Source organism: Triturus cristatus, chromosome 3_2 (assembly GCF_964204655.1).
Source record: "Triturus cristatus chromosome 3_2, aTriCri1.1, whole genome shotgun sequence".
Classification (NCBI taxonomy): Eukaryota; Metazoa; Chordata; class Amphibia; order Caudata; family Salamandridae; genus Triturus; species Triturus cristatus.
Window position 1 is genome coordinate 1,136,515,115 of NC_140584.1, and position 11,318 is coordinate 1,136,526,432.

Below are 11,318 nucleotides of genomic sequence, written 5' to 3' on the forward strand. Positions count from 1 at the left end.
CCCAGTGCTTTAGCCAAATGCTGGAAGGCCAGCAGGGCCTTTTTGCAAGGCAGCGACCCTTGGGGGCCCATAAACAAGAAGTCATATAGGTAATGTACAATTCCATAAGATGTAACTGATGTTAGGAAATGCTGCACTGCCCACTCTAAGAACCTGGCGAAAGTCTCAAATACTGCACAAGCGATTGAGCACCCCATGGGCATGCAGAGATCAATGAAAAACTCGCCCTTGAACGTGAAACCCAAGAACTTTGTATCTTCCGGATGTACTGGTAATAGTCTAAAAGCTGACTCAATATCTGACTTAGCCATTAAAGCTCCCTCACCCAGCGCCTGCAGTTTTTGAATAGCGGTGTCGAATGTTGTATAGCGCACCGTACATAGATCCGGATTAAGCTTGTCATTAACAGATAGACCAGGGGGGCTGGACAAATTGTGACTCAATCGGAATTTCCCTGCCTCTTTTTTGGGTACTAAACCTAGAGGTGAGCATACAAGGTCCGGCTTCGGCAACTGTTTAAAGGGTCCCTCCACCCTCCCCAAGGCTACTTCCTTCCTGATTTTTTGTTCCGCCGCCTCCATGTTCTGCAGCACTGAATTCTGGTTGCGAGGCGGAACACTGGTGGGGGTGGCCGAGGAAGGGATGCGGAAACCAGACATAAAACCATTATGTAAAAACTGTGCATCTTTCAATTTGTCATACTTGCTAAGGAGGTGTGTCAGTACATGAATCCTAATTGGAGTTGGCAGACTTCTCGGATGCTTGAGGGGGCCGACCTTTGGCCGCATTATGGGGCGGCTGCTCTCTCGGTTTTCCTGACTTTTTGAAGCATCCGATTTCTGGGTGAGACGGACCCCCGCAAAAGGAGCAACAGTGCTTGTATCTGCATGTTGCGCCCCTAGTGCACTCATTTTTATTGTACTGCCAGCAGGCCTGTTTCTTATCCCCTGCACCTCTGTCACCCCGAAAGGACTGATTCTGACTCGGGAAATTAGTCTTATTCGAGGGGACCGTAGAATAGAACACCGTATGCCACACATTAATTTCCCGTTGGTCCCATGCTATCTCAGGGTGTACTGCCTTCATTTGGTGGAACTTGGTGTCATACTGTAACCAACCCGTCCCTGGCAATTCGGAAGCCGCCCCATGAATCAGGGAAATATAACTAATCAACTGAGGTGCCACCGCGGGGTACCTTTCTGCCATGATGGCCGCATAAATGGCAAACCCTGTGATCCAATTTTTTATCGACCAATCCACCCATACCTTCTTTTGCTTGTATTCTCCCTCTTTTCCTACCCTGGCTTTACCCGGGACTACCCCGGCATTAATGAGGTCAAATACATCAATGTACTCTCCTTTTAGTATCTTCTCCTTGGTCTCCACTGGGACGTGCCATGTGATGCCCGCTGAGGGCGATAAAGCCATGGAAGCAGAACCGTAAATCAAGGGACTGTAAGCGAGTGTAGGCTGCCCCATCACCACCGGCCCTGCAGCCCCTTGCATCGCGTTGCTTATTGGCCCTGAGACCGCTGCGCCATTGTTGGCCGCTTGCCCTTGTGGCACTGGGGTCACCCCGTTTTGGAATTGCCCCGTAAACACTGACCCCAAGACCCCTGAGTAAGCCGCTGAGGGCACCATTGCACTCGCTGGGCAATTATTAAGAGCCTGGCCGTGCGATGTTGTTGCCATTACACCTGGGGATTGCGCTAACCCCCCAGACTGAACCCACACTTGCGCGATGCCGCTGCCAGGATGTGCGACCACTGGCGGGGCAGCCTGATGAGTCCCAGGCGTTCCCGCATTTGAAACGGGTATCACACTCGCCGGTAAAACATTATTCTGCGAGTTGGGCCCCCTGTTTGAATCTGTGGGGGTGACAATAGTATCTTGCTCAGTGTTCGCAACCAAGTCTGTTGACCCTAGCACTCCCTTCTCACCTGGTGGTGCTGCCTGAGAAACCCCCACTCTGGAACGCTTTCCTCCTGATGCCTCTTTAAATTTTTCGGGTGTGCGCCGGGCTCGCTTGCCTCGCCCTGTTTCCTCCTGGGCGACTGTCCCTGCCCCTTCCTTTAGTGTCTTTAGCGCCCAATCGACTCCTTTTTCTTTCGTGAACTCCAGCAGCTCCGTCAACGCCAGATAGTCGTCCTTTTTAGCTTGGGCCCCTTTGCCCTTCATTGGCCGTTTTGGCGGCATTCTGCACTTAATGAGAAAATAGAGACGTTAGTTCCACCCCATAGACCACGACCAGTGTGCTATGAAGCCAGCCCTAGTATGTTTCCAAGCGCTAACTGCCACTACTCGTGCCTTCCTACCAGACGCGCGCGCGCTTCAAAATCGATTTTTTCCACAGCTGGGGTTTGAACCCAGGACAAGAATGCACTCATGAGCCACTGTGACCCGCCACCGTACCATATGTTTTGCTGCTTACGCGCCGCGCACAACATTAGGGCTCTCTCCCCTATAATTCACCCCATGAGACTGACCCCCCCGCGCTACCTACACGGAGCGCCACCTCGACATGAAGGTATTGGAGCCTGCGGCTGCTGCTGTAAACCCTGTGATCACTACCCTCTACATCCGTTTCATAATTACCTTCTCCCCTCACAGTTATTACCGTCATGAAGGGAAAACAGCCAATCCTCGTCCACTGTACTGTAGAAACGAGAGCGTCGAATGAACTCTTCTTTTGATGCCAATAGCACCTCCGCACTCTAAATATCCAATCACTAACTAAATTATTCACCAAGCAAGTCGGGAATTCCTCCTCAGCTTTCGCGTTTGGCCGCGCACAAGATATTGCAGCTGAACGCTCCTAACCCTACGTAAAACTGGAGGACTCTCACCCGAGTATCATTATTTTAATAGCAGTCTCCGGTCAAGCCCTTAGCTCGGCTTACGCAACTCATCCCCCAGGCACTCTCACGGCGCTACGCTTCGGGGCTTGCGGCAGGGCAAAATTAAGTAAAACATTTAAAATCGGCTCCGAAACATCCCTATCAGCAAGCGTACACTGTGAGGCCCGCTCACCTGCCTTTTGAAGTCGGTCGGAATCCTCGCCGTCCAATATGCCGCTCGTGGACCCTGCGTGGCAACTTGCAAGCGACCTCCGACCCTGGCAGGAAAGAGGACAAAAGAGGGGGCGTATTCCCGCTTGCTGGCTTTTCAAGCCTCGCGCCCACGAAAACCACTTCCGGGGTCACTAGCCCTTCCTTCCTCCCGAAGCCCTTCCGGCTTGCTTCTCCCAGCTAGTCCAGTCCCCTTCCGGGTTATGTGACCCGGAAGGGATGATCTCTACTCTGCCGTCGCCGCTTTGCTGCCACTAACGGTGCCACGCCCCTAGGGTGGGTGGCGCCCTTCATAATCCACATTTGTAAAGCACAAACAATCACCCGCAAGGGTCTCTAGGCGCTGTCGGGAAGATTAAGCAAGCTATTGCCCAGAGTCACATGGTGCAGGGCTAGTTTGCCACCGGCGTCGGGGATCGAACCGTGATCCCTAGATTCTGGTGTCAGTCACCCTGACCATGGCGCCACACCTCTTCCTGTAGGTGCTGCAGGCCTGAGAGATTGTAGGCATATAGCGGTGTACTGTCGCAGGACTGCGTTTCTCTTTGCCTTTGTGTCAAAACGAATAAAAAGATTTGTTCCATACATTTTTGTTAAAAAGAATTGGCCAATGTACCTGTAACCTTTGTTTTGTTTTTTAATGAATTTATCGTTTTTTTCATTTTTTATTCTATATATATAAACGCCGAAATACGTCTGCGGATACATTGTTAAAATAAATCCTTTCAGAACAACCCAGTGAGTGCTCCATAAACCTTTCTTTGAAGTTGTTATGGAACACGTGAGTGCCACCCTCGCGATTCAGAAGCACTCATCCTGAGTTCGGTGGTTGCAGGTGGTACAATTGCCAAGGAAGCTATTCATCATGCCACCAGAACCGCCGCTGCCTGATTCTACCCGTCAACCAAGAAAGGGCATGAGTTATACAAACGCAGGATGACCTAGTCATTTGATGGCATCCTCGGGCATTTCATGGTGTGTTATCCAGCAGCTGTGGCAAGAGGTTGGGGAATGGTACAGAGAGGTTTGCCCTGAAAGAACTGTTTTAACAACACGGCCAATCACATGCTGAGAGTACCGTTACCGATATCAGAGTCAGCCCATCATGGAGAAGACGCAGGATTGGGACATTTAGGCCATCATTAAGATTTATTTGACCGCTGTTGAGGTTACGATATTGAAACAGTATGGAGACCATAATTATAAAAGTTAACTCTTTGCAGCACTTTCATTGGCTGGGAATAAACCAATGAGGATGGTGAACTCATGTCTTAAGCCAATTGATGACTGAGTACCTTTGCATTAGCAATTTTTTTAAAGCACGGATGAAAGCTAAACACCTAAATGCATCTGCGGATAAACTGTTGAAATAAATATTTTCAGGACAACCCTGTGAGTGCTCCGTAAAACTTTGTTTGGAGTTGTTGTGGAACACGCGATTGCCACCCTTGCGATTCAGAAGCACCCGTCCTGAGTTTGGTGGTTGCAGGTGGTACAATTGTCTAGGAATATATATATGAGAAAAAAGGGGGGTCCCAAAACGCGTTTTCCCCATATTAATTTCCATTGGAAATTTTGAGACGGTCTACATCCCGAACTGCTGAACGGAATTACACAAAATTTGGCAAAAAGGTACTGCTTGGGTCAGTAAGGGACCTTTTTAAAAATGGTGTAAATCCGTTCAGTAGTTGCCGAGAAATTTTAAAAAGAAAAGTATTGATATCTAGAGGTGCGATGGATCCGCAGATTTGGACAGCAGCAGGGTATCGTCCGCAAACATAATGGCCGGTACCCTCCTGCCGGCCAGGGACGGGGCATCATTGTCATGAACGTTGTCAAGATGTGCGATTACGTTGTTTACATAGAGGCAGAAGAGGGTCGGGGCAAGGACACAACCCTGTCTCACCCCTCTATGAACTGGGAATTTAGATGTCAGCTCACCCGTCCTTCCATACCTGACCTGTGCAAAGTTGTTTTGGTGGAGCCTAATGATGGCGTTTAATAGGTGGCGTGGGACTCCCAGCCCCGTTAGTGTCTCCCAAAGTTTCTTCCTGGGGACCAAGTCAAAAGCTGACCTCAGGTCCACGAACACCATGTACAGCCTTCCCCTCTCAATAATTACAGTTTTCCAGTATAGGAGTACGAGGCGGAAGATCTGATCCATGGTGGACGTGTTTTTTCTGAAGCCAGCTTGTAGGGGGCTGAGAATTTTATTTTCCTCCATCCACTCCATGATTCTGTTATACACCCAGAGAAAAGAAGGCTGAATGCAGAGTTCCTTTAGTACATCAAATTAATCTGAGATGATGTAAAATATCCTTGTAATATACAGGAGGGAGCTGGTTTATTTCTTACACACAATGACTGTTCTCTCAAACATATTTTAAATCATCTAATGTTTATTCCTATTAAAGATATTGCATAGTTACAAATATGTGCAATACATATGGAATATGTGCTGTGAAAATAAACACACCAGTATATAGTTTGTAAGTATTTTGTAATATGCGTTTTAAGCAAATATGCTATTTTGAAAAGCAACTATAGTGGTAAAATACATACAGATTTCTGCTTTCTTGTAATGACGGCTCACAATATTTGGTAAATACAAATGCTAACAAAAATGTATTCTAGGAAGATAAAGAATACATTTTCAAAGAATAAAAGTTCAGAAGAAGGATTTGGACAGATGGAGGATTTATTGTCTAAACAGTAATGCTTCCTGGTACTATCTGCGGTTTCCGACAGAGGCACTGTGACGTCATATGTCAACTGTAATAACTTATTAAAAGTAGAGTAGTGATGTAATGTTCTTGTTGACGGTAAGCAGTGATCGATGTCACCTGTAGATGGATACATGAAAATGAGGCGTAGGTTTTTATTACAGTTTCCTATGTGTGATAAGACACTACTGCTAGTTTGAGAGTGAGAGTTACCTTCCCCCTGTCACTTACTCTCTCCCTTTCACCTGTGCAGGTTCTGCCGCAGGTGAAAGTGGCTGCAAAGAACATGGCGTCCTGTGTCTTCCTCCTGCTGGTTGTCATCGCCCTTTCCGGTCTCGGACCCGCCTCTGCACAGTCTTGGCCCTCGTTCCGCAAAAAGCACATTGACAACTCAGTAAGAACAGGAAACAACGCTTACTGCACCTCTCAGATCCGAAATCGAAGAATCACAGGTGCACCAGGACAGTGTAAAGCTAAAAACACCTTTATCCACGCATCGCCTAACACCATCAAGGGCTTGTGCCTGGGAATAGTTGGATCTCGGTACATCACCAGCAATAACCGCTACGATCTCACGGATTGCCAACATTCTCCCCGAAGACCTAACGAAAGGCCACCAAACTGCTCCTACCGGGCCTCTAACTACCACGAACGAATTGAGATTTTGTGCAGAGGTGGTGCCCCTGTGCACTTTCGCCGACATGTAATTATTAAAGCCTGAATTGCAGCCATTTTCAAGAGTAAAACACTGCTGCTGAAGTAGGTTAATTTGTAAACCTGAGCTGAACAGATTTAAAAATCAGGCGCTTCAAATCTAAAATAATTATGCAGTAACAAAGGCGGTGATTCTCCAAACCATAAGATTTGCACAAAATACCTTTTTTCTTATTTGTGATGTACAAAACACCTTTTACAAGCCAGCGAAGGCTTCCTGGCTCTCGAAGGTGGGTTTGCAACTCATTGCGAATCTCAAATAGGGCGGGTCATGAAATGCCCCCACAACCCCCAATCCGGGAGTCTTAGCAGCATCCAGCCATGCTTTGTGGCCGCAACTGCTCTCATAAATCATTGATCGGATACCTGATTTGGGGTGGTATTTGATTCCCAAAGGGGGAACTGTCCATTTGGGACAGTTTCCCCGTAGGTAACCGAAGGTGGCAGCATTGGTGGAGGGGAGGACACATTCCTGGACCTGGCATCTGACTCTCAAATTGACTTTGCATTTGCAAGCCACTGCAGCCTTCTATGCAAATGTCCCAGTCCAATTGGAATTTGTAAATAGTGTTTAGGATCACAAGGAACACGCTCAAACCCTTGCGAATCATAAAGAATAGTGAGCCGTACCATGGGCTCCTACTCCCAGAGATGGGCAATAGGCAATAGAATCCGCTAATGCTTTGCGACGAATTACACATTCATAAAGCAAGGAATGATTAATGAATGCTGAGAGCAGGCGCTAACCATGTGCAAAGTGTAAGCTGTCAATATATGGAAGTTATACTGGGCATTCACAGGCTGTGGACTTCACAAAGAGCAGACATAAGTCCAATGGACCCCTGCCTGCTCTCTCCAATAGTCAGTTTAATGAGCAAACACATGGAAAAATAAATGAAGGATAACATTTGTAAGGCATTAAATACTCGACTCGTTTCAGCACACTGCAACCAATTTTCATTGGCCCACTTGTGTAGTGTTTCAACCCCTTGTCCTTCAAGAGTGATAGGTCACAATGCTGGCATATTGTCAATACAATGTTGGGGTGCAGTTGGCCATTTTGACCTCTGCACCAGTTTTGTCACTTGAAATGAAGCAGGAGGCAGTATTGAAGTTTAGATTGAGGATGCTGTATTTAAGTTGGATGGTAAACACTTCAGCCTCAGTAGCGCAGCCACCGTTAGGCCAGGTCAGGCTCTAATCAACTGAACTCCTTCAAGTACAAACATTCTATCTTGATTGATGCGTAGTGTGTATGTGTGTATTAAAATACCTATTGCACAAAGCAGAAAAAAGGCTGTGCACTTCAGCAAACAATAAATCTTATGAGCACAAGATTACCTGCACACAAGTATTAAATAAACCATAGAGGAATAAACCAATATTATAATTCAGCTAACACTGATTTACAACACATGTCAGTGTTAGCTGTGATACAGGATGCTACACCACTATTCGCACTGAAGTGCAAAGAAGGTTCCAGTCCTATTAATATTATTGAGGCAGGTGGTTTCTATCTCTGCTAACAGACCCTTTCCCCTAGGCTGGCTCTAACAGGGGTGACAGGGTGCTGGGTCCCCCAAAGAATGGAGTACATATCCAACTACTTCTAGAGTGGGAAAGGGTTGCATTCATGTATGGGATTGCCCACAAATGTACAAGCATTTCGCCATTGCTAAACTCACATGACAACAACGCCTCAGTAGACCCATGCCTGACAATTTGCACAGTGTTTAGTACTGCATATTTCTCTACACTTCTGTCGGAGACATCTCCAGTAGAAAAAACATTTTCACCTGTCTGAATTCCTGGCAGATTACAATGCATTATTCTGATCTGTATATGTATGCCCATAGCCAAAAATACGTTTATGAACTGGTCCCAGTATTTATTCCAAGGGTCTCCAGAACTGGACATAACCAACATGCTTTAGAATATTATCCTGCCTTTGGGGTCTGTTCACAAAGGTAAACCTACAAATGTAGATTTACTGCTAGTAAATTTACTCTTACACCTTGTTGTAATTTTACTACTTAAGGTTCTTCACTGTATGTAGAGTGTAATGCTACTTAAAAGTGCCGGCTTACATATCTTCTTGCCCTAGAAAAGAGGTGCAGACAAATGTATGAGTCTCAAATACCTACTGTCAAAACAGAGGAGCAGTAAGTCACAACACACATAGCCAACCACTGATACTGCAACACTCTCCCATAGAAATAATAGATGTAGAGACTTAAAATAAAACCGCTTCTGAAATAATGCTTAATTGAATCAAATGATTTGATATAGTTAAACATATAAATATGATTAATTTAATATTCAAATATATCTATTTAAAAATGACACATATTTTTAATTGTTTATCATATTTTAATAAACATTAATTTAAAAATGAATGTGACATTCATTTTATTAAAATAAAATAACATTACTTTTAAATATTTCTATACATCACTTTATGGAGTTATTAAAACATGATGGAAAATATTTTTTGTATAGGTGGAATCTTGAAGTTAACAAATCTTTTTAAAATATGGCAATTTATTGTATTTAAATTAATTACATTGCTAATTAAAAAATGAGGTAATAGTGCTGTAACTTTGTTTTGTTCTATATTTAAAATTATTATACAAAATAATTGACATTAATAATTAACATAAAAATATTTTTACAATGTGTTTTCACTTTGAGACATTTTTGTTCTTCTGTATACTTAACCATAGGGAGATCTCCACCACCAGGCTGGAGAGCTCCCTGTAGTAAAGTATGGGACAAAGTAAAAAAAGTTTATTAAACTTGAAAGAAAGTAATTATACTTTTTATTTTAAATACTAATGTCAGTTTTGATGACATTCACATCAAAATAAAAGAAATTACAGTACAAGCCTAATTTGAATTTAAAATGTATTGTTTAGAATATATCAAATTAATGTTATTTTTTTAAGTTCACATTAAAAAGAACCACCCACGGTAAATTATGATTAATAATTATTAAAAGAGTTGTATGGAATTCATTAAAAGTAATCTAATTATATTTTAACAAAAAGTTATTCATTTTATAATCAGAAATGTGAAAATAAATAGGTTTCCTAAACTAACTTAATGTCATTTATATTTTTAACTATTTTCAATACTTTTATGTAATTCAGCATTATTTCCTGTGGAGTTTTATTTTATGTTCCTACGTCTATTATTTTCTATGAACGGTAATAGGCAATGTGTGGTCCTGGACTTACTACAGCTCTGAACTAGAGTACACTTACTACTGTTTTGGGTCCTTTTTGTCTGTAGTAACTGTACTACTTTGTGAATAGGCCCCATTATATACAGCTATAACTGTAGCGCGAGGCAGAATGTGCATCCATTCGGGGCAGCTTTTTCTGTAGCTGTTCAAGGTTCCCCAAGATATGGATACAACATATTTCCTTGTGTTTGGTATTCCCATCAATAAAAAAGGGTTCTCCATCCCTGGACAGCATATCCATCTCTGGAAGGATGTGTTATCTTTAATTGATCAAATATTTATCCAGCCCTGGATTCAATGTGCAGAAGGTCACTGAGGAAACAGTTCCATTATCCCAGATTCCAAACACTCCCTGAGACGTGGCCAAAATAAACACATCTGTTGAAGTCGTGGCCTTCTAAAGTGGACAAACCAGGTTGTCCAATATGGACTTGTGGCAAATCTAACTCTGCACAGCACTAGTCGAGGCTTAGCAGCTTATTTTCACTAGAATTGTCCAGATTCTTTATGTAAAAGTGTCATTACAATATTCAGACTTGAGTCCCACACTCTGAATTGACTGAGCATCAAAGCAATCTAAAATTCTCATAGCATCCTGGTGCATTTTGGGAATTTGTGCCTTTCTCTCAGTCCTTAGCAGGTCTGCAAACTTCCACTGGTAGCTGGATACTTCGGAACTGGGGAGCTCCATAATGTTGGGATAAGTGTACACCTCTCTGACTGAGAATGTCAACTTTTAATGTATTATTTTATGCACTGCTTGCAATAAAATCTGTCTGAAGTTGAATTTGTCTTTTATGCTGTACAATAAAGTCATAAGGCTGACAAAGTACTTGTCTGAGTTATTGGGAGAAAAACAAATGAAGATACTTTTAACATTTGCATCAGTTTAAATGACGTTTGAAACATGTGTGGATGTGTTCAACAGAACTCTTTTAAGGATCAGTGGTGGATGCCAATATGTTAATTTGTATTGAATGAAACAGATTTTCCATTATCTGGAGCTCAGTTGTTGGGACTGAACTACAGAATAATTGTGCCCTTTGGTTGGTTTCAAATGGGACTTTGGTATTACAAGGGGCACAAATGTATTTATTGATCGTTGTACATACTTCTGTACAGTACGGACCAGGCTGTTAAGTCCTCACAGCAGTGTACAGAGAGTAGGAGATTGCTTGGAAAAATAACATAGAAAATTCTGACAAAGTAATAATAGGGGCTGTGTGTGAGTAGAGATCAAAGAGTGTCATAACACGTGACTGTGACTTATGCACACGTGTAGAAAAATACAGAGAGAAAGAACCTGGAACTCATTTCAGAAACAGAACCAGATCAAAAACATGAAGAGAGATATGATGACAGACAGAGTTTTTATGTGTCAAAACTTAGGGTGACAATATAAGATCACAGAAACAGGACAGGAATTTGCCCATATGTTGAAGAAAGCTCTCTGAGAGCCAGGAAGGATATTAAGAGCATTGAAGCACAGACAAACACAGAAGCATAGAAAGCAGTTATGATGCATTTGCTATTCGATGTGTTAATCAGGGGTAAATTAGCAACCCTTAT

The 11,318-nt window shown here is 43.4% G+C and overlaps 1 long non-coding RNA gene across 1 annotated transcript in view; it reads left to right on the forward strand.

Annotated features, from left to right (window-relative positions):
• The window catches only part of LOC146859263 (uncharacterized), a 145,068-nt gene extending 134,489 nt beyond the window's left edge, over window positions 1-10,579 (forward strand). Inside the window, exon 4 of the long non-coding RNA XR_014980076.1 lies at window positions 6,045-10,579. This is a non-coding gene — a long non-coding RNA (uncharacterized LOC146859263). The remainder of the gene's footprint in view (window positions 1-6,044) is intronic.
• The last annotated feature ends 739 nt before the right edge of the window (window positions 10,580-11,318 follow it).